The sequence below is a fragment of the Falco peregrinus genome, chromosome 3, assembly GCF_023634155.1.
Source record: "Falco peregrinus isolate bFalPer1 chromosome 3, bFalPer1.pri, whole genome shotgun sequence".
In the NCBI taxonomy this organism is placed as follows: Eukaryota; Metazoa; Chordata; class Aves; order Falconiformes; family Falconidae; genus Falco; species Falco peregrinus.
The window spans coordinates 16953619-16978225 of NC_073723.1; the positions used below are offsets into that span (position 1 = coordinate 16953619).

The 24607-nt window shown below is 41.8% G+C and overlaps 3 long non-coding RNA genes across 3 annotated transcripts in view; 1 reads left to right on the plus strand and 2 right to left on the minus strand.

The window, feature by feature from the left end:
• Nucleotides 1-24607, minus strand: part of LOC114013231 (uncharacterized) — a 61440-nt gene that overhangs the window by 30309 nt on the left and 6524 nt on the right. The window lies entirely within an intron of this gene.
• Nucleotides 6727-23712, minus strand: LOC114013234 (uncharacterized). Its single transcript, XR_003556117.2, has 2 exons — nucleotides 20268-23712; nucleotides 6727-8391 (listed from the first exon to the last, which is right to left on the minus strand). It is a non-coding gene; the product is annotated as an uncharacterized LOC114013234 (long non-coding RNA).
• Nucleotides 8382-11186, plus strand: LOC114013232 (uncharacterized). The gene is made up of 2 exons (XR_003556114.2): nucleotides 8382-9692; nucleotides 9876-11186. It is a non-coding gene; the product is annotated as an uncharacterized LOC114013232 (long non-coding RNA).

Here is a 24607-nt window from a genome sequence, read left to right on the forward strand (position 1 = left end):
TTTTGGAGTGCCGTGGGCAAGTCTCCGCCAAATGTCTATGTGCAGGACTGACAACCCAGTTTGAAAAGAAGCAACAAATGGATAGGGAAGCATAGAGCTGGTAGATCATAAACATTCCGGTGTTTGGTACTGATGGCACACCTGATCTGAGTTTTTGGAGAAAAGACAGCAACCTGTGCCTAGGTTAGGCACAGGTATCCTACAACCCTTTTTGGTCCTCAAAATATCTTAACTAAGAAAAAACTGTTATGAATGACTTTGAAAATTAGACACATCCAACAAAATTTCTGTGAAGAACTGTCAGCTTGACACAGCTTGTGGAAGACCTTGAGGAGTCTCTCTCCTCTTCAGCATAGCAAGCTATTTTACAGAACAGAAGCTTATGGTTAAAAAGTAGTGACAATAATCATATGAATAGGACCCTGTAGTCTAGAAAGTGTTCATTGTCTGTTTTATTTTCTCTTCAAGGACAGGCAAAAGATGTCAGACTCTACCTGAGCTATGTGGCCCCATCAGCAGAGTACATGTGCTATATTCAGTGACTGTGTCAAGGAAAATCTATTAAACTGACAGTGACAAACACCCCAGTCTCCCCCTTGCAAGGAGACTATAGTCAGCCTTGCTGATGTGCACTTTTATCCCAGGATTTCTGGAGTCCTGTGATACAGCTGCAGAGTTCAGCAAGAGCTCTGGAGGATAACCCAAATCCAGCTTTGTAACTGGTGATAATTAACAGCATTTTCCCAGTCAGAGGAGGGACTTGAACCTACACCACTTACCTACCGGGTGTAGTAGTTGGCCACCAATTACTGCACAAAATATGGTCAGGAAAGAAGGTTGCATAGTGAACTATAAGAGTCATAGAATCATAGAATCATTTAGGTTGGAAAAGGCCTTTGAGATCAAGTCCAACCATTAACCCATGATGACTAAGTCCACCACCAAACCATGTCACTAAGCATCACCGCTACATGTTTTTTAAACATCTCCAGGGATGATGATTCCACCATCTCCCTGGCCAGCCTGTTTTGATGCTTCAGCACCCTTTCAGTGAAGAAATTTTTCCTAATATCCAATCTAAACCTCCCCTGGTGCAACTTGAGGCCGTCTCCTCTTGTCTTGCCACTTGTTATCTGGGAGACTGACCTCCACCTGCCTACACTCCCCTTTCAGGTAGCTGTAGAGAGTGATAACGTCTCCCCTGAGTCTCCTCTTCTCCAGACTAAACACACCCAGTTCCCTCAGCTGCTCCTCATCAGACTTGTGCTCCAGACCCTTCCCCAGCTCCGTTGCCCGTCTCTGGACACACTCCAGCATCTCTATGCCCACATTGAAGTGAGAGGCCCAAAACTGAACACAGCATTCAGGGCGCAGCCTCAGCAGTGCCGAGTACAGGAGGATGATCACTGCCCTAGTTGACTCACTGACCAGCTGTGTTGGGAAGTTGTCTTCCACACACTCCAGAAACCTCCTACACTGCTGCCTCTCTGCTGTGTTGTATTTCCATCAGGCTCCTGGTAGGTTCAAGTCCCCCATGAGAACAAGGGTAGTGATCTTGAGACTTCCCCCAGCTGCTAGTAGAATGATTCATCTCCCTCTTCATCCTGGTTGGGTGGTCTTTAACAGATTCCCACCATGATATCCACCTTGTTGGCCCTGATTCTTACCCATAAACACTTGACCCTGTTGTCACCATCATTCAGCTCTAGGCAGTCGAAACACTCCCTGACATACAGAGCTACTGCACCGTCTCTCCTTCCTTGCCTAACCCTCCTGAAGAGTTTGTTGCCATCTATTGCAGCTCTCCAGTCGTATGAGTTACCCCAACATGTTTCTGTGATGGTGATAATGTCATAGTCTTCCTGCTCCACGATGGCTTCCAGAGCATCCCATTTGTTGCCCATGCTTCAGGCACTAGCATAGATGCACTTCAGCTGTGTTATTGATCTTGCCTCCAACCCTGGTGTGCTGCCCCCAGGCTCATCTCTAACGAGTTTGGCTTTATTCCCTTCCCTCTTCCAATCTAGGTTAAAGCTCTCTCAGTGAGCCCTGCTAACTCCTGACCTAGGATCTTTTTCCCCCTTTAAGACAGGTGAACCCCACCTTTACCAGCAGGCCTGGTACCGTGTAAACTGACCCATGACAAAAAATCAGAAATTTAGCCATTGACACCAGGCCCAGAGCCACATATTGATCTGTGTGATCTTCCGATTACACGCCCCATTGTTCCCTGCAACTGGCAGTCATCCCAAGGCCCTGAGGTGCCTCTTGATTGCCCTTAGACTTGTTTGGACTTCATCACTGCCCACTTGGAAGACCAGTGGTGGGTAGTAATCAGAGGTTCTCCAGTAACATCCCTTACCCAGGCCCCAGGGAGGCAGCAGGCTTCCCTGTGGGTTGGGTCTAGTCAGTATATTGGGCCTTCCATTCCTCTCAGAGTGTAATCACCAAGGACAACCACCTTTCTTTTCTTCCTAGCAGAGCTGGTTGTGATGCATGAGGTCATTGACCGACTCTTCCTAAGCAGCTCCTCCAACCTGGATGTGCTTTCATCCACATCATCATTTTCCTGGCCTTCAGGTTTCAAACCTGCATAATTATTTGTATAGGGGTATCCGGAGAGGTGAATTAGGTTGGGAGGTGGTTTGCCTGCTGCCCCACGCAGGGACCTGTTTCCATTCTTCCCCATCACTTAGGACTTCTCCATCTGCCTGGTCACTTGAACACCAGAACCAAGAACTCGGTCACCATTTCAGAGGAAACAGGTGAGATTTGTTGGGTTCTCAAGAAAATGATTGTAAGCGTGTGCCTTTGGGGGTAGTGTCTGAGCTCTGGATCTGAAGTGAGGATTCTGGAGACATCTTATCCCTGCCTACCCAGGCCCTGCATTTCTCTCCTGATTATCTTTTGGCTACATGCTGCATCTCCCTGCTTAGCATACAACCTGCTCTGAATCCCACTCTAAGCACATAATCTCCCTGTCAGCTGCATAGTAAGCTGCAGTGTTTGCTTAATGGTACTACACTGTGCAGACAAGATGGTTACTGGACCTAGTCCTTACCAGGCTACTAAAAGTAGTTTCTGATGAAATAGCAAATTGAGCTATGTCTGATACAGATCAAGAACTTGAACCACTGGACTGTATGTGCATATGCATGCATAAATTTATGAAAAAAAAGAAATTAGAAAATCAGTATTTCCATTTCAGGGGTGAAGGCTCACGGGTTATTTTCTCTCTTATCTTTCTGTTTTAACCCTTCAACAAATGCTGCTAGGTATGAGGGTATATTCCCCCCAGTGCTGCCCTAATAAAAGATGTGTTCCCTGACTTAATAACTTTGAAGAAGGAGAAAACTTTCATAAAATCACATAGTGTTCACTTTGGGCCAAATATTTTGGTGCTTCATCAGTGATGTAGTATTCATTACCAATGCAATTCTCCCACTGAGACCAGTGAACTAGAAAACAACGTGGTCTCCATGAGTATCTAGACTATATTTAGCCAAGGACAGCCAAAATAAAAGAGGGAAAAACTGCACTTTTTTAAAACACTTGGAATGACCATACCCCTGAAAAGGCTGGGATAGATGCACTTATGCGGATGCTGATCCACCAGGCTTACCCAGACTGTATCGATTGCCAGCATTTTGAGCCAGCAGAGGAGAAATGCATTGATCTGCTGAAGAGCAGCTGGAGCCACTGTATCACACTGAATATCTGCACGTGGAATTGTAGTCTAATTTGGGTCTGAGCCCAGCTCCAATTGCTTCCAAGTGCATTTCATCCAAGAAGAGCTTGTACAAATATTCACCTGGTAGGGTAGTCTATTTTTGTCTCTGCCTTTGCTTAGCTGTACAGAATGTGCTTGGCTGATGCAAAACCTGCTGAAAACTGCTCAGGGTGAAAAAAGTAATGTTCCTGCAGCAGACTTATCCCTTTCTCCCTTTGTTTTCTGTACCCTCTCCACTTTTTATTTGGGTTGCGCTCATCCCCCCTCTTTCTCCTCAATGAGGTAATGTTTCTCTGAATTTGTTTGTACTTTGGTATCAGATGCTGACCCTTTCTCCTTCCTGTCATCAGCTGGCTCTGTCTGTGATGCCATGTGACACAATGGGTGATGGCAGAGCACTTACTAGCAGTTGCATCAGAAAAGGCTCGTGACACCTGCTGCTCAGTAATGAAAAAGAAGAGTGAGCTCACACTGAAGGTGACTCAGCAACGCTTCTTAGCTGCTTGTTACAAAACAGACAGACATGCTTTTATCAGTCCAACAGCATACTCCCCTACAGCCTTCTACTGTAAGAGGATTTAAAGAATCTTTACATGAGCCAAATGGCAGAAGCTACATCAGCTTTAGGCTCAGGGTATTTCTGTCTGCACATGTTTTTATTACCCTGCGCTTGATGAGTCTTGCAGTTTCTCTTCCAGACAAGGTGGAATCTGAAAGAGCCTGAAAAGGCTGATTCATTATTCACCTTCCCAGTTAAGCAATATCCTGAACAGGTGGGAAGGAGGAGGGTACCAAAGGCCAGCTACACTTTCCAACTCCAAATAGCACACTGTTATCCAGTTACTTGCGATTTACAGACAACACAGGTAGTGGTTAATTTCCTTTATATTTCTGCTGATCTTGATAGAACAAAATGAAGAAATCAACCCTGGGGTTGCTCCATATACCGCATATACACTTCTGCACTTCTCAAAGTGTGCATGAATGAAAATTATATGAGCTGACACTGTCCTTTATCGTGCCTACACCCTTACATGATATATATTCAGCCCCAAAGAGAAGAACTTGGGGATACTGGTGGATGAAAAATTGGACATGAGCTGGCAATTTGCACTTACAGCCTAGAAGGCCAATCATATCCTGGGCTTTATAAAGAGCAGCATTACATGCCATGTTGCTTAATCACATGATAGTTGAAGGTTACCATCTTACCTGTATCTCAGTACTGTTCTTTATGCTTTATAACAAGCCCACCTACATGAGTGTTGGGTCTCGGCAACCTGGTGCAGAAATCAGGACAGAGACTTAAGCATCTGTCTGAGATCTGAATGCACATGCACGAGAGCAGGAGCCAGAGGTCATTTTTTTTGAGCTCTTAATATATAGTGACATGAACAGAACCAGCCGATGGACCTGCAAATTGATGAATCAAATCCCACCCTGTTATGAAGTATGGCAAGACAGATCTGCCTCATACGCTGTCTCCAAATCCTGTCTACCTTCATATGGATGAGATAGCACTAATTCTGCACCATTTAAATCTTCATGCGTAAGAGATGGATGTGACCCTCCTACCTTATTCTTTACTATGACTCGGTTCTTTATGTTTCATTGTCCAAATTAGCAAAACAAGGATCAATTAGAACTAATTCAGATCTCAACTTCTGCAGTTGTAACCTAGTGCTTGCTATAAATCAATAATAGCTGATCTCTCAGAAAAGCCCAGCTTCTAGGATGCCCACACCCTCACGCATTAACCAGACAAAACTGGAATGACAAGTCAAGCCAAAAAATTTGTCAGCCTCCTCCTGTCTCCATGACTAATGTTACTGCTGTTGTGGAAAGATCAGGGGGGAAAGTGAGTAAAAAGTATAAATGATATTTATGCCTTTCAGCCATGTCTTGTTTGTTTTCTCTTTATCGTGCATTGTATTAATGAGGAGGATAATCGTTATTTAATATCCTCTTCCAAAAAAGGCACTCAACCAAGGCACATGAGGGCTTGAAATAATTAGGACAATATAATTGGGTACATTATAGAGGGCATGAAATTAACTGTAGTTAAATTAACTCTTCTTTCTCAAATGAGCATAAAGGAGAAATCGCCAAGAACACATCTTTCTCATACTAATTGGAAGCAGAGGAATGCAGTATTTTATCTGCCTGAGTTTTAATTCTGAACCACAGTTGTGCTTGTACATTTTTCTGTTGTACACCACCTATAATTGTGGTCAGCCCTTGTTTCAATCTGCTGGAGTCTCTCCTGCCTTTAGGCAGCAATGAAAGTAGAGCTTGCTGCTTGGTGCTATAATCCCATGGAGGTTGACAACTGGATAGGAGACTTCCAAGAACATTTAAATATATGTCATTGACTCATTAGATGAGGACTAGATCAATGTTCCTGTTTCATGAGAGGGAATGTTAGTGACCTTTTTTCTCAGTAGAAACACTGGTCTTTGTTCTTCTGTTAATTCACTGCACTGTCCCCATGGACCTGACCAGCCATCCTGGGATGTGTCTGACCCCAGTTGCCCTCAATGGACCTGATCCTAAGCCCCACCTGCAGCCTGATGTTCTGGTCTGACCTCAGCCTATCTCCAGTCTTATGGAGATAGGTACCTGATGCTCAGGGCTGCCTCTGGCTACCCCCTTGCATGCCCCGCTCCTTGGCTAGGGGTGGTGAGGTGGGCCCTGGCTGTGAAAGCCCACTGCTGCAGGTCCCCAGCAGGAGACCCTACAGCCCCCAGGGTGCATCCAGCCTTTACTGCACCTTGACAGCTTCCTTCCTCCAAAGCCAAAGTCTGCAATGCATGGTAAACATAAACATGCTCACAACAGTTCTGTTCCTTCTAGAAGCTGCACTTTAATATCCCATCATTATGAGGCTCTTTTCCATCCAAAAAACAGAGATTCAGCTGATGCAAAAATTACAAATTTAGGTTGAATTGTTTTCAGCCACAAAAGAAAATGGAGAACCACTGAAAATAGTCAAAAGCTTCTTTCAAATTTGCAGAATGAAATGTTTTCATTTTTTATTTCAAAGACACATTTCTTACTAAAGAAATTCTTATTTATGAAACAAAAAAAATATTTTAAATTTAAAAAAAAAAAACTTTTCCTTTCAAACATTGACTAATGGATGGCTCTGCTCCCTAAAAATAACAGGGCTACTTCTCAGAGATGCTTGTTCCCAGAAGCTTGTGGAGTTGTATCGCTAATATGTCTTTTCTGGACAGGAAAGCAGAGCTATGCTGGGTCCACGACAGCCCTTCAGGGACCTGAATGACCTCTAGGAGCTGGGGATATCCATGCTTGCGGAGCTGATATTCACAGAGAAGATGACAACTTCAACGGGTATTTTGTACTTTTTTACCCCGTGAAATTTCAAACAATTGAAACATTATTTTTATTAATGTGAAGGGATACAGCTGGTCTAAATACAGAATCACATCACAATTGACAATTTAAAATTTAAAAGTGAAGGCTAATTTGCTATACAGATAGGGAACTGAAAGCAGCCGTTTTGTATGAAAGCACTTACTGGCTCATTTGGAATTACTCTCATTGGGACCAACATGCTGTGGTTGTCCAGGAAGGCTTAAAACATAATCCAGAGCAAACTGCTGAAATTCAACCATCCTGGACTCACCCCTAACCCAAGAGGAATTTAACAGTAAGAAGTGCAGTGGTGGAGTTTGTAAACAGAACTCTCTTCAGTGATGGAGCAGTCAACGTGGTGGAGACACAGAATGTTCCACCCTGATGTGAAGCCAATTTTTACCCCATTAAGTGAGGCAGTGTTGTTGGTGGATATAACACAGGGATGGGAATCAGGAAACCTAATCTCACACTCTGAGTCTACCATGGAGCTCCTTCACCATCCCAGGTAATTATTTTATTCATACACATAGCTCAGAAGATGATGATAAAGATGGTATTGGCTCTTTCCACCCTTTCTACTATCCTCCTGCCTCCTGGGTGACATCAGCAACCTACAAGATGTGGGGATGTGCAGACTTTCTCGCTGTCCCTTTCTCTTTAAAATTGGAGTTGTCTTCTCATTCTCTGAACCTTTGCTCCTCTACTCCTTCTTATTGAAGTTATATGTTCCTGGAGATGTTAGTAAGTCATGGTACTGCAGAAGAGCCTACAAGCTGTAGTCAAGGCCCTTTTTCCTCAGTGTTTCTACTAAAAATGGTCTAAAGTCAACCAACAGCAAAGGTAACCAGAAGAACTTATAAGAAATTAAATAAATCTGGACCATTACCCTTATGTTGAAATAAAATAAAGTCTAGGTTACAAGGGAAGGACACACACAGAAAGTAGAAGGTGGCAGCACTAAAACACACACATATCCTAAGGTGAGACTTCAGTGAGTCAGTCTGTCTTCCAGGTCATTCAAATGTTTTTTCTGTTGTTTCCAGTGGATAATGTGGGATTTAACAAGAGATCTTCAGCTGGTGTAAACTGGTGTCAGTCACTTCAAGATAATGGAACACCACTGGTTTTCATCAATTCAAAACCTGTGTCTATTTTTGAAAGGGGCTGACGCTGTGTCTAGAGTTCAGTGAGGTTTTCAGTCAGGCTCACTGAAATCCATCTCCCATTCCCAGGCTTTGGGATATGAAAAACAGGCTGACTTCTTGAAGTGCTTGGGCAACCTGGAAAGAAGGCAAATGAGAAGGAGATTCAATGGGAAACATTAGGAAAAAGGATCACAAGCAGGAGGTAAAGGTGAAGCAAACAATGGTTGGAGTTAACCCAAAAGGAAGAGAAATGGAGAAGAAATCCTGTAAGAAAGAATGGAACAGAATTGGAAGCTTGGGCACCCTCAAAAACAGCTGGTCTGGATGGAGGAGGAAAGGGGAAAGGAGTGGGGAAAAGGTGCAATTTATTAGTTTCAGTTTGCTTTTCAAAATAGTAATTATGCAAAGGTGTCTTAGTATCCTGTACTGCGGTGTGAAATGATGGCAATAGATTATGTTTGGCCCATCTGCTACTGTTCTTCCCTGGCTTTTAAGAAGAAACACTGCACATTACCTCATACAGTTGACATGAAAAGTATTTCCTTTGTATCTTTTTTTTTTTAAAAAAAGGTAAGCTGAGAGGGAAAGGGGGGGTGTATTACTATAACTTAGCCTCAGATGATAAGACAGATGATATCAAGCATACCTCCCCCAACCCTTGTTAGCTAGCTGTAGCACAAATGCTATAAATATTTCAGGTCTCCTCCCCTCAGGAATGAAGCTCTGATTCCTTCACATCTTGAAGGTGCTCCCTGTTTGCATTTTTTAAGGTAAAAACATCATCATGCATGAAAGTGCCTGGCCGTGGTAGATCTGAGACAAACATGGCAATGTTACAGTTTTCACTCAACTGGGGACACTGAAATCAGACTAAAAATCTAAAAATTCAGTCCTCCCCAAGAAACAAGGCTGGGTGTATCTTAAGTAGCTGAAAACAACCTACATCATCACACACACACATATATATGCGTATACACACACAAATCTATTTTACAATGTCTGAACACAAAACCACTTGAAAGCTTTTAACCTCTCCCACAAGACTATACAATGTTTGATTTTAGGATCTAAATATAATCATCTCTTCTAAAAGTCAAAGGTGTACAATATACAACCAGAAAGCTGCAGAGTGTCTCCAGCGATAAGCTCAATGCCACGCTGACTCTCACTGTTGCAGAACACTGGCCTGGCTATAAGGATCACAGCCTCACATGATTCCCTTTGCATCCACTGGATTTAGCCTCTGAAAATCAAAAGGTGTTTGCTTCTGAAGACCAAAATGGTTTTCTCTTTCACATACTTGTACCTGATTTTTTTCCTAGAGTAATTCATATCGCGTTCACAGGTGGTGCGAATGATTTCCTATTTATCCTTCACCGTGGCCATTTAGAATGAATCTTAATGGAAGACAAAATGATGAATCGTAACGTGAGGAGGTAAGTAATCCCAGTTAATGCTCCCTGCTTTAACATGTTTAGTTTGCCTATTGGGAGGATACCCACCACTCTGAGTAGGTCCAAATTCTTCAGCAGAAGTCACTGCTATACTGTCCACTACATCCTTTTCCTATTTAAATCTCAGAGTATATTATGACTTTGTTCTTGTTGTTTTCCATAAAGGGAACACAAAGCACAGGTCTGTGAAATGACAAATGTAAAGCTATCTGGAGAAGAAGGAACCACTGAAAGAGGTCTCTGAATCTCTGTTCAGCATCAGCAGAAGAACGTTTAGCCTTGTGGAAAAAGGCTACAGCCAGACAAGGTGTTACAGTATGCTGATTGTAATTACTCATATTCCAACACCAGACCTGAGAATGATATTATGCTTTGCTGGAAAAATGTCACAGTTGACAAACAAAACTATTATGTGTCACATAATTTGATTGCTAGAAGCTGCACGGAGCCCAACTGCTGATGGAAGGAAGCTCCATGGCTTTGCAATGAAGTTGGGGAAAAAGCACTGGCAGATTGGTTCTCACCTCACCCGTACTGAGCAGCTGGCACCTTGATGCCTGACTGAAAGGCCAAACCCTCCTCTTTTCTCCCAAGGAAGAGTGTTAAAACATTCAGCTGGAGTTGCAAGTTGTATCAATTCTGTTTATTGGAACAACAGCATCAGTTTTCCTGCTTTTGAAAGTTTATAGAGCTGATGTAAAGGCAATGGTTATGTCCCCAGAGGCAGTTTCGCACCCTCTCAAACACCAAACATGTTTTAACATACCTCATGCCTACATGTAAAGGTATATAACTGGGTTTTCTGTCAAGTCCATGGGATGAACTCTGCCCCTCTGGAAAAATGGCCAGTTCTTGATACAAGAAACCACACAATGCACATGATCCTGTACCTAGGCACTAAGCCACCAAGCACTACCAAAACACAAATCAATACATAATAATGATAATATAATGATAGGGAAAACATCTATTAATTTATATTAATCCCATTCAATTCATTATAGATTAACTGGATAAAGCTTTATGGGACATACATGTCTTTAGTATCTTTTGTAACACCAAAATGGGTCAATGAGCTTTCAGACCCCCACCACAGGCCTGGAGAGAAGACATCCCAAACTCAAAGTCCAAATAGAAGATCCAGGAAAGAAAGATATTCAAACATTTTGATATATATTTTGATTACTGAGATTTCCAGGCTTCATGCTATTGCAAAAGAAATTAATGTTTTCATAGAACAAAAAAGCATCCATGGACAGCTTTCCATAAAGGCTGGCAGACTGATGTGTTACACACACATTTACATTTCATGGAAGTTGAAAGCACATTTATCTAAGTCATTTCTGTTATACCCTCTGACAGCTCTTGAAAATTGCCAGGCTAGGTTTTTGTGTTTGATCTTTCGACATTATTGGAGGTTGTATAAACAGGAAGCAATGAATAGTTTCAGCATCAATTAAGATAATTCTAAACAAACACACTGTCACGGCGCTGTCAGTTCCCTGTGGTGGTCATGTTCACAGACGTGTACTAAGGCCACAGTGCAAATCCACTGCCAGTGGAAATGGCAGTCCTAGTGTCCCTCCACTCGTCTGCAGTTCTGGCGACACTAGTAACCTGAACACATCCCTACCACGGACTTAAGTGCTAGACAGTGTGGCCCATAGAGATTAATCATTATATTACCTGAGATGGTGGGAAGAGGGGTTGAGCCATGCAGATCCTGTGCCACTTGTCGTTAGGGCCAGAGAACAAGCCTTGACCTGCTTTATTTAACAGTAGCCTACGGCGTTTGTTCTCCTACCAGTCACCACAGGACACACCACAAAAAGCAGATGGGCAGAAGCCAAACCATGCCAAGCTTCAGGAGTTCTCTGGCCATGAATAGGAAAGGGAAATCAGGTTGGGATGGAAATTGGTGGTCATTAAGCTAATGACGTAAGGAGCCAAATTTATTAAAGGATGCATTTTTAAATTCCCTTGAAGAAGAAAGTTGCATAGGCACTCTGGTGATTCATCTTCCAAATAAAAATGGATAAATTGAGTATCAAAATACCAGGGTAAGCAGCCCCTATTAAATTTCTGTGCGGAGGCTGCAAACCCTTCTCTAATCGTTAATTCCTTACATTGTTTCAGATGAGAAATACATTCAACATTTCAACTCTGAAGCTGGTGGGACGTTTCCCCCTGCATTCGATGAGATTTTGATTAGACTATTCTTTTAGCTGGTCAGGTCCTGTACATTCACTATGACTGCAAATAAGTAACACTGGGTTTTCAACATTTCTCTGGAGGAGAAACTTTCCTGGCATTAATTCTAAATGTCAGACTGAGGGCTCCTCATGCCCTCCCCCACCAGGGCTTTACAAATTGGTTGAACATGATTATATCAATAATTTCCATGGCTTAGTTCTCAACAGCATTCTGCAGGGGGACTTCATAAGTGATTGCCTTCCAAGAAAACCAAGAGGCTTTCCAATCTAAATAGATGACTGGAAGAGAGCTCCACTTACACTACATGGGTGCTTCCCGAAAGGATTTGGATGGACGGGAAGAGAGAGTGCATTTTCTGCTAGCCATAAATCCTGTGCAGACAGGTTTCTTTCATACCTCTTGCAATGAGTGGGCTGGAAAGGCACAAAGGACTGTCTTGTAAGCAAGAGACTGCAGAGTTGCTCGGACCATCCAGGTCTGCACTCACACTTCCTCTGCGATTAGAGAGAGTTCACTAATGGTGTAAATATATATATATATATGTATATATATTGTAAATACAGTGCTGTACACAGTTAGGCCCAGCTGAGTAATGCTATGTCATGCAATGCTTTTCGCCAGCGAGGCAAAGGTGATACTTCAGCCTCATCAGAATAGGAACTCAAAAGCAGGGAGCTTTTTCTAAGCAGTTTTTATTGGCTGTTTTCCCCTCCTCTCCACCTCCTGAGCCACTGTGCAACCAGGCTACAGTGAAAAAGAGTGTGAAAACAATGTCCAGAAGGAAATATTTCATTTTCATTTCCTTACTACAAATAACCTATAGCTATAGATTCATGGTACTTAACTGAATGATTAAAAACGATGCAACACGTAATCTGTGGATGTGTCTGCATAGTGTATTAGCCAAGAGACCCATAAAAGCTATGACCACACTGAGAAAATCAGAAGCCATCTAAACCTGGTTATCCCAGCACTGAGCCTTACTTAATGCATCCCACTTTTCAGGAGAACAAACTAGCTCAGGCTCAGCACTGAGATAACGATGTGCATCCAGCCTCTGGTTGCTCTACTCAGAACACAGGCAAAACAAGTTTGCCTCTGCCCACAGTCCACCACCATGTATACCTGCCCACAACACTGCCATATGTGGAGTATAGAAAATGCTGGAACCATGGTAAGGGACATCTTTCATTATGAGGTATGTGAAAGAGACAGTTGCATAGTATAGATGCAATTTTTTCTAGTACTGACGCATCCTTCAGGAAAAAAAAAGGATGAAAAACTCATCTTTTTTTTTTTTTTCCCATGCTGTGTTCCTTACACCACAAAGCATGTCGCTAATTGAAAATAGAGATTTTAAAAGGTAATTAAATTTCTAATGTCTTTACTCTAGTTTTGGGAACAGTCAGGATTTCAAGAGCAGTTGCTTGGAAGACTGTCCTTGTAGAATGGTTTAGATTCCTCATATAAGTGTGTGTGTATGTGTGCACACATGAACACCTTTCTGAGTAACTGTTTGTTTAGCAGGATGTGGAATACAGATATATTGGGAGTTAATTTGGCAAGTAGAACTGTGCACTAAGTGTCCCAAAGGGTGAAGAGGGGAATAGAAAGTTAACAGTCTGTCAAAGCCTTATATATTCCTTCCAAAAGCAATGTGTATCATTTGGAAAGGGTTTGTATGCATCTGTGGTCAAACCTGAACTTGTTGTGGCTTGAAACCCATGTAGACTTCAAAACTCATTTGCTCAGTCCAATTTCCCATCAGTAACTCTTTCTTATGAGTCTCATGATAATTTCATAGTAAAAGCCTATGTTACAGGACTTTAAAAGTGCTCCAATACAAATACAGCTTTCATTGAAATTTGGTTCTTCTGTTTATTTTTTGGCTGCTTGAAAACAGCAACAAAATATAGAACTGTTAGAAACTACTGGAGATGAGGAAAAAAGGCTCTGATATGAGTCACCTAGATAAAAAATGATAGAATAACTAGTCCAGCCTGGATGAGAGAGGTCACTTCCCTTTAAAGCACCCAACTAAATACCCGACAATCTGTGTTTGTTTTTCCTGGGTCCCTGTGAAAACTTAAGCAGGAGCCACTTGAGCCTAGAACTTACCAACACAAACATCCTTGCATGGATACTTACATGATTACTATCTTTGAATTCAATAGATGGTCATGGGAATTAACTGTTTGCTGGATCAGCATCTTCACTACTATGGTTTACGTCTTACTCATGTTTCACTAACACTGTAGAAACACAGACACCAGCCGTCTGCAGTGCCCTGTTGCCCTACAGATATATGTAACAAAAACAGGTTCTCTGTCCCAAAGACATTACAGTTTGTGCTTAAATTGCTGATTTGCTGGTTTCTGCCATTCAAATTAACACACAAAATTTTCCTGACCTTTCTGCCTGATTATATGCTACTTACATTTGCTTTATATGAAGAATAGAAACCCACACTATTTAACTTGTGCAGCTTCTTCATGAACACATAATCTTGGCTTTTGTAGGCAGTATCGCAGCAGTTCCCAGGGGAATGTTTGTATACACAATAGAATTTATCTATAATCCCCATAGCAATTTTTATCAGATCAATGCTGAGCATTTCCATAAGATCTCTAGTATAACATGATCTATATCATTACATAGTTCTACCAAAGGAAGACTTTTTCTTCTTTAGATTAAATGAAACAGCATTTTTGCATTCAGAACTATGTAATCTGGTTACAATGAGAAGAGATTTATACATCAAAATCCCATTAGTGTGGCTGAGGGGAACACAAATAAATGCTCATGTATCAATCATTACCATAATTGTTATTATTATTCAGGCTGATTTATAGAGGTCTATTACTTTTGTGTAGAATCTTGATAATCAATCAGGTGTGCCAGACAAATAAGAGGACTCCAGCCTTCATGAGTTTAGAGGTTAGTGGACAAATTCTCCTACCATGGACATGAAAAGATATAGTACAAGGATGTATTTACAGAAGTGGTTCATCAGGTATTTTAACCATGGACCAAATCCTATGGTGTCTGTTTATTACTTATGACGATCTTAACACTGCCAGCCCTGCAAGAGAGATTTGGGGTCTCAAACGGTGTAAAAGCACTTAGCAGTAGTCAGTTGAGACCCTAAAACGTTCAGCAAAAGTGTACAGATCATAACAAAAAGCATTGTTTATCCCTTTTAGCAGATGGGGAACAACTCAGGATTGCACAGGGTGTCTGGGGTAGGTAATTCAGCCCACTTCAGCCATTACCTTAACTACTTCTCAATAAGGTAAAACTCCAGTTTCTGTAGAAAGGTTAGCAGGGTTTGGCCCAATGAAATAAAATGCTGAAGACAGAATGATGCCAAATCAAAAAATGGACAGAATTTTCAGAGACGAGAGTATATGCTTATGAAGAACAGAAGTGAGCGCATGATGCTGTCTGTAATTACCAGTGTCATTGCAATTACTGCAACAAACTTGACACAAATAGAGTTGTATGAGTATGCAGGATAAAGAAAACTCTACTATGACATATAACCAGAAAAAATAGATTAAATGGCATCCAGTCGCAATCCTGGTATTGATTTTCTAGTAGTTCCATTAACATGATACTTCACACAAACACTTTATCATTCTGAACATTTTGGGAGTGTAAATAATTACACCGCTGTAATCCTAGTTGACAAATCTCATGTCTCCTGTATGGCCATGAGTCAGTAAGTATCAATCAAAGCTGATGGGTATTTTGACATGGGAGGCTCTTAAACATAGCACATCTTCCTTGTGTTTACCGCCACCACATTCTGAAACATGATAATAGCCATTTGAATCAATCCTGAGGTGCAGGCGTGGGGCATGAATCATAGCATTCATTCATGCTGCTACACAGCTTCTGAAATACACCAACAATCCATGTCTGAACATGGGCAGAGTTGTTTTGAAGGAGGAAATAATTGATTGCCTTATTCTATCATGGGTGTAAAACAACTTGTAAATTTTTTTATGATCTAGTTTTCTTTCACCTCATGGCATTGATACAATCTGCATTTGAGAGTTATAAAGGCCTGGAGAATATGAACATGAAGAGTAAAAGGAAAGCTACAGCTCAGGGCATGGAATCAGGAAAAACACAATCTCTTCCTAACACTACCATTGACTTCATGTCTTACTGCAGAGGAAGCTTGGTCTGGTAAAACAGGGACTGAAGCTGTCTGCTTCACCTGTATATCAGAGATTTTCAGGCGAAGGCTGTGATCCCGGCATCACGAATGCAGTATGTAGTCTAAAAATCCATAGAAGGGTCTTTTTGCCTGCTAAATAGGTCTCGAGTAATCTGTGCAAAAATGTTCTTCCACAGCAGTAAAATTCTTTGCTTTAAAATCAATTAAATACCATGGGATTCTTCCAAGTGGAATTCCCTCTGGAGTCTATAAAATCTTCCCAGATGTGCAGTGGTAAATAAGAGAGAGATAAACTCACAGGTAATTTTTGAATGAATAAGCACAAAAAACCCCCGCTGGAGACAAAGGCCTGGATGTAGAAGCAGACTCACACCCTGCCAAGAGTTAAGGCATCACCACCAGCACCTAGGACTGTCCTATAATAGGTTGCCCAGAGAAGCTGTGGGTGTCCCATCCCTGGCAGTGCTCAAGGCCAGGCTGGATGGGGCTCTGAGCAACCTGGTCTGGTGGGAGGTGTCCCTGCCCATGGCAGGGGGGTTGGAACTAGATGATCTTTATGGTCCCTTCCAACCCAAACCATTCTATGATAATGTCAAGGAGATACCCTTTTAACCATCCCTGGGTATTGGTCCTTTTTGATCAAATGATAGAGATTTGGAGCTGCCTGCCATATTTAGACACTTCCTGACTTTACTTTTTCACTATTTTAGTAGCTGAATCTGCTTAGCTTTATGTAAAATACCTGAGTTTGTCTCTTCTAAAACTGAACAAGAGTGTCCATTTACCCTGGTGATTAAGACAGGGGCAGCAAACTTCAGATTAGTTGAATTGAGCAGAGGAGGGATTTAAAATTGAGCCTATATCTCGGGCAGGCAGCCCCGCAACTGGGTACTGGGATATGACGTGGGCCACAGTTCCAACTCCACTTAACAAATTAAGGAGCTTGGGATAAAATGCAGGGAAAATCATGGATCAGTACTGCAGGTTCCTTCACCAATGGGTTCCCCTTCTGTAGCCTCATACTTTTTTGCAGAGCTTTAACAGGAGGGACACAAAATGGCCCTATTCCAGTGCTCCCCTGGCAAGTTGATACAACCAGTTTGAACCCTGGCAAAGTGATCACATTCACACCATCTGCCACAACCTGAATGGATTTCCCATGAGGAAAATATGCAAACAGAAGACAACAGCATCCCTTCCCCTCCATCTCACTGTGCTTTTCAGCAGAGGGACACACAGTTGCTGGGCTTTATGCTGTGGCTGCAGGTGGGTGACGGCTGTTGTTGGAGCCTCCCAATGGGTTCCTCACCTCCAGGGACTGGAAGGGAGTTTGAGTTTCGCTCTACACATCTCTGAATTGGTAGGTGCGTGCAGAAAGAAGGCAGGCACTTAGATGTTCAGCCCATGATGAACCAAGCAAAATTAGGTTTCAGCAGCTAGGGAACTAAGACGGGAAAAAAATGAAGCTATGATTGATTTTAGGTGCTTCCAAGATTAGCTCATACTGGGAGAGGAGGCTTGTCAGAATTGTTCTGAATTTAAGCATTTAATCCTGCAATGTGAATCTCAGACTGTATCTTCTTTTATCCCTTTTTTTCCTTTTTTTGCCTCCCTATTTTAACTATAGAAACTCTCAAAATTACCAGATAAGTAAAGTAACACTACATTAGATTTTTATTTTTAGTTGTCAGAAAATCTTTACCTGAAATACAGTTGAATCCACTTAAATCAATACATATTAAGGGAATACAACTATTAAAAGACAAAAGGTAAATTACAAGTATAACTCAAATTTATAAAAGGAATAAAATCACTAGAAGAATTCTAGTTTAAGTCAATAATCATGATTATGATTATAGCCATATCAAACTCTTCTGAGCTAATAATTCTTAACGGGAAAAAAATCTTAAAATATACTTTCTGTGAACAAAGGTTAAGCACTTGGCCAATTTTAAATGTGTTCTTGATGGCTGGAAATCAATGTATACCTTCGGGCAGATATTGTGTATAAACATACATAAAAGCAATGACTAACACAATATTATAACTTGAAAGTGCCCAGTAGGTGTGTCTTATCTACAATGTTATCCTACTGCAAAATCACAGGCACAATTTGTTGACTAGGCATAGACTGTTGAGCAGCAGAATTGCTCAACAGAGAGGTGTTAAACAGGGTTCAAACCCTGAAGGCTTTGAACAAAAAAAAACTGCCACTGAAGTCAGCAAAAAAAAGATGCCAGGGGAGGGAGGGGTGTGTATGCATGTGTCTGTGCCTCCGACCTCTGTGTAACACACAGAAAGAAACAGAACCTACTCCACTGACTCAAAATAACACTTGGCTCAATGGCATTTTTCCTTCCCTGCTTTCAAAGTGTTTTTTATAGTATTACTCTCCTTTTCAGCTGTGCACACAGTCAGCTTCCTGAGTGGGAAAAGCTCTGAAGGACAAGAAAGGTAAATTTTCTTTTAGGAACTACTCAAGGCAGGAGAACTGGGTAGACAACAAGAGACCATAGGGCTTCTCTGCTTCTCAGATGCAGCCTGGACCTGCAGTTCTCTCTGACATGAATAACAGCTTCGAGTTGTCCTAGGTTACTCCAGCTATATAGTCCCAATGAGAACCATCACAGGGAGGTAGAAAATCAGACATTTTCTTCTTTTCTCTCCTGCTACTTACTATTCCTGCAGTGAATAGAAACTGAAAAATTCCCTCCTTGTCTCCAGAGTGATTAAAAAATCATCTGGTTTGGTTGCTACAATCCCATTCATTAAAAGCTGATGATGTAGGAGCCCACAGATGGCTAGTGGGCCTGCTAAGATGAAGTAGGTTGTACTGGTGGGACAAATGGTTTCAGAACTGGTGTAGGGGGTGGTAGGTAAGAAACAAATATGGTGTCTGGCACTATGAAGAAATTCCTGTTTGACTTAAAAAGTAGGACTTTTGTAGGGGGGGAAATGGAGGCTTAAGAGCTGTTGTGCTGTTTCTGAAGTGGAGGAAATGCTAGCAGCACTTTAACATCTCTCTCACTTGACTAACTCATGAGCATGGGTCATTTCTTACATCAGTGAATAAATCAGGCTCTAAACCGGGCTCATGGTGCCTCTGGGAAAAGAATTATCACAGGAACTCCTGCTACTACTTCTGAGGCCACATCTAACAAGTTTTTGAAATGGTGATGGCACCTTCTTACAGAAAATGGATTTAAGTGTTACTCTTATTGTCTTCATGTGCTTTAAAAACATTCTTCACAAAAAAAAAAAATAATCACAAAAAAAATTCCCAAAAATGCCTCTTTGGCCTTGATTTTCTATCACTAAATCCAATTGTATAGGCCACAAGATGTTATACAATTAAATACTTAGGCAACCAAATAAGTCAAGTTCTACATTAGTAGCACTAAGAGCAATTGTATCAGTTTATTGTATATCTGCAGTTGCTGGTACGTGCTTCGATAAATGTGCAATGTACATGTGTTACAAAACTACTGCTGAAGTAGTTAAGCGAGTTAAGTTTAAAAGGCCCAACCACTGTAAAAGATCACAGCAGTGAAATGTACCTATGACTAGCCCATATAAAGAAGCCTGTGTAACAGTAGAAAGATAGGAAGTAAAGGAGTAGATACCTTTAATTACATTATACCAGCATGTGCTGTTCAAGGCAAGCCTATGAGATTGTGCAAGACACTGTGACTGACACCAACACTTATACTAAAACACAGCTGGACAAAAAATTCTTCTGAAAGGGTGATGCCTGGTGTGGCTATCAATGGGATAAGCTAGCAACAGCATCTGACAGACTCACCAGGTCTCGAATTCAGAACTGGTGTGAAAGTGGAGAAAATTAAGTTCCCTTCTTTTGACCTGAACCTTTGTTATCTCCAGTCAATCTCCCGTAGGCCAGCTAACACCTACTCCATCAATGCACAAGGGAGCCTAAATGGATGCAGTTTGAATATCAAGGCTTCAAAAGAGTGTGTAGGCAGAAGCAGCCTGGAAACACCTCTGTCATCTGTGGTCTCGTGGATTATCTGCTGTCTCCTCAAGATAAAAGTTATGTTTATTTTGCACTTCCATGCACAGTGATAGAGTAGGAGTGAGGGAATTTTAAGAGTTAGACCATTAGGAAGTCAGATGAAATACATCAAACTTACACGTACCTCTGTTTCTTTGCCGGGAGAGTATCTAACTTTCCATGCTTTCAGCACTGAGAACTTGGAAAGCATACAGCTAACTAGGCACTGGGGATAGCAGAGGTATTTTGATTTGTTTATAAAAACTATCAAGCACCACCCACACTCTGTCCTCAAATGACCCAGTTACATTCTGCTGCGTGAAGATGAAGCACTGAGATATCTACCAGCACACACAGTGCAAAATGTCTTTTATGCTCCAGCAGGATAGATGAGCAACTAGCACAGAATAACAATAATAAACACACTATCCATAATAAGACCTCTGAAGTCCTTTTCTCCTGGACAGGGTTAAGCCTTGTTTAATGATCTAAAATATTTGCACAATGGGTTTGGGGTTTCAAGTTTGTGGGTTTGGGTTTTTTAGGCCAATTCTGACTAAGATGCAAAGCAGAACAGCCAAAAACTATACAACATATCAATACAAAAGGGTAACAGTGGGCTAAACATAGATCAGAACATGAAATACACAAATGGGCTGTTCTTCAGGTATTCCTGGCAATGGTGGGAAATGGAAGTGTTTTTGTGACAGTGAGATTTGGCTAGCTCCTTCCCAGGTGGGCAGGCTCAGACAGTTCAGGTCAGCAGAGGCAGGATGGGCCATGCATCGCACTACAGCTCAGGAAACACAGGCTTCACTCTTAGCTAGGACTCAAGACTTGCCACCTGATTTCGAACTGGACATTTTCAGGCAGGACTTCTCCCACTTCACTGCAGCCGTTAAAAAAAGTCATTGTCATTTTTTGAGCTGTTTAAAAGCTCATTGTCTACCCAAAGTTAAGTATAGAGACTTCATTTGTAATCACTTCAGTGCTAAACGCCCTCTGGTCTTTCCTACAGAGGAGAAGTGTGTAAAGATAGATGGGGTCCACTGGCTGCTGTCCTATCACACTCCAGTGATAATAGCTCCTGAACAGCTTAAGTTTAGTGAAAGAAATCTCATTTTTCTGTTATTTTCCCCTTCTTTCCATCTTTCTTCTGCGTATGAATGTGAAGTGTTTATGCCAAAGATATTCCTGCTCCATATATTTCCAGCACAACCTCACACAAGGCTGGGTACCTATTGGAAGGCGAATATTTAAAGCAGGGGTCCTCAAACTTTCTAACCAGGGGGCCGGCGCACGGATGCAGTGGCAGGCAGCCATCTGCAGCTGCTTGGTTTCCCCCCCAAACCCCCGGCGCGGGGGGGGGCCTGTAAATGCCGGGGGCCGGATTGAGGACCCTGGGGGCTGTATACAGCCCACAAGCTGTAGTTTGAGGACCCCTGATTTAAAGCATCAGATCTATTTTATTGTTTCAGCAAAATGGAGTGGAAATTCCAATTCCTCTGCTGTTTTTTTCCATTTCTGCATTTTTTCCCCCTCATTCTTCCATGAAAGCAACATCTTCTTCTGCCTGACTGCAAGCAGTACAAGAGTTAAATGGGTCTCCTGAGAACTCGAAGATATATGGTGGAAAGCAAAAAAAATAAAGAGTAGGACCTGCAAAGAGTGTTCAGGCCTGTGTGACAATTGTTTTCATTCTACAGTCACAACAGAGACAAGGTGAGGCCAGGTGATAATGGTTAAAAGAGCTGCCTGAAACAGTGAACAAGGACAAACATATGTAGGAATCAAATTCCATTTAAGAAAAGCTTGTTGCGTTTGTTGGCCAAAAGTCAGTTGGGAACATTTTGTTGGAGTTTGCCAAAATGCTGAGCAAATGCTACACCAGAAAAGTAAACAGTTTACACAGTACTGGCAGTCCAGAAGTGAAGGAAAGGAGCTTAGTAAATACAGAGTAAAGCAGGTCACAGAGTGGTGATTAATGGGTGCAGGAATTTCAAATACAATCATAGACCTGCACAACATGGGCTGAAAAGATGGATTGCCAAATGGCTTGTGAGAAATTAGAGCAGGGGGAAATATGTTTCAATGTGACACATTCATTCCAATAGAGGAGAAAGTGATTTCTGAATTTCACCTGTTGCAGGGGGTGGGGGAGAGGGCATGTTCTTTAGGGGAAAAACGAGCTATCAGCAATGTAATAACACTCTCATTTGTCCCCATAATTCTGATTCAGGTCTTGCTTCTCTTCCAATGGTATCTTCTTCCCAGCTCCCTAGTTTGTCTGTGAACAATGAAAAATCCCTAACCTAAAATCTTTGGTAACAAGAATTTAATAAGAATGGAGGAAGTGTGAGTTGCACATGTAACTTCTTCTGGTTAGGCTGGAAAATAAAATTTTAAATCTACTAGAGGCAAAGATCGCATATAGCCCAATGCATAGCTTTGCCCTTATTCAAATTCTAAGGCAACTCAGACTAATAAGCCTTAGTGTTAATTAGAACTCTACAGTGATAGACATGACATTTCAGATGGGCTTGTTACCAAATTTAACAACTTATTCCATGAAAAGTGGCATTAGTGAAGAGAATTTAAATAGCAAATCCACATGCTAGTCTTTTTTCTCCAAGAGAAGTAAGAGAATCAGAAATAGTCCACAAACCGCTAGGAGTTTTCCAGCCTAACCGGAGGAAAAACACCAGTATTTTCTTGGTCATATAGAAGGACTCTCGGGCTATGTTCTTGGATGACAGTACGCCTCTTTTTCATCTCATTTAAAGGCAATTCCACCAAAGCCACAGTACATCAAACCTGACTTTTGGTGTCAAGCAATGGATTCAGACTTTGAGCATTTCCCATCCCCCCACCCCCCAAAAAAGAAAACCTCTCAATCCTTTTATTTGTAGCCATTGTACTTAAAAAAAATAAATAAAAAAATGAAGCTGTAATCAAAAAAATGATGCCTGCCAAGATCAGGAGGCATCTAAAATTATACTCCCGGGAGGTGTGAACATCTGCTTTTAATTCTGCAACCTGTTGATCTTGTGACCAATAATAATACCAAAGCACTTTTTGTTTCTATGTGTGTGCACTTACAATGTAAAGGGAAAATAAAGGCTGAAATCTCTTATCACTAAAGATAGCCCTTGTCTGTCTGCAGAAAAAGTGAAACGGGAAAAACATCTCAGCAGCTGAGGGAAGAGGACTAGTTCCACTTACACACAAGGCAAAGCAGAGCACACAAGAAATACTTGGGCTTGAACAAGGAGGAACCAGCTGTGGTCTTGCCTGAAGCCCTGGGTTGCCTTAATGTGGTTCTGTGCATGCAAACTATTTCGCCTATACTTGAAGGGATTTCAGTGATGTGTAAGCCTCTGTGAGCTCCATCCATGTGCCTAGATGTCTCCCTCTGATGAGAACACAGAAACATCCCAGGAGATTTTTTTCTCATTCAGAAACCTTATACAGCTCCTCTCAAAGCTGAGAAATTTGGCAAGTGTATGGACCACAGTTTCCCAGTAAGACCGCCACTGTGTAATACAGCTAGTGGGAACAGACAGTAGTAGGCTTTCCATGTTTCTCTACAAGCCAGCAGGAAGGGGCTATGAGCTCACCCTTCTCCTTGGTGACAGTGTCATTGCAGGCAGGACCTGGTGCTGTCTTGGGAGCTGCTTCACTTGTCACATACCAGTTTTGGAGATTTCTGATCTTTTTCTGTCTCTAGTCAGGAGTAGCTTGACTCACATTGAAGACAGCATCACTCATGTTCCTTCCTTGTCAACAAGCTCAGGTCACTACTTGTAAGAAGGGAAAAAATTACAGCTTTCCTTTCCACACTAGGGATCTGGAAATGCTCCAGTAAGACCTCCGAAGTTCATAGCACCAAAAGGCCAAAGGACTTTTGGATGCTCTGGGTTTAGGGAGAAATACTGTGGCACACAAGAAGGGTAAGGGAAACAGAGAAATAGAGCTGAAGGAACTCAGTAACTTGGAAAAATTAATTTCCCTACACATTTAAATTCTTAAATGTGGTCATCCAAGACTAAAAATTTTGCTCTGTGCAAGCAGAAGAATTTAATGTTCCACACTTTGCCCTTTGTGCAGACTGAGTCACATGCAATATTTGCTACAGGGTTTGTTTGACTTTCTTTTTCCTCCTTCTTCTCCCCCCACCCCCTTTCTTAACAATCTGTTTTACAGAGCAATTTAGGAGATGCCTCTGAGCATGCCAGAGAGGTGCTATATCAAAATAGAGTACACCTGACTAATTAACTAACAAAGGAGATGTTTGCAGAGCCAGTACCATTCATTTTTCATGTGACAATGCAGGCTTTAAGTATTAGCAACTACCTATCCAACACTGCCAGAAGGATGCAGTTGCCCTCTACACAGTCTTTTCTTTCTGCCTCATGCATGTCAGTTTGCTGTCAGAGATGTCCCAAGTTCCACCCCGATCTTTCCTTTGTACCTGTCCCAGTGACT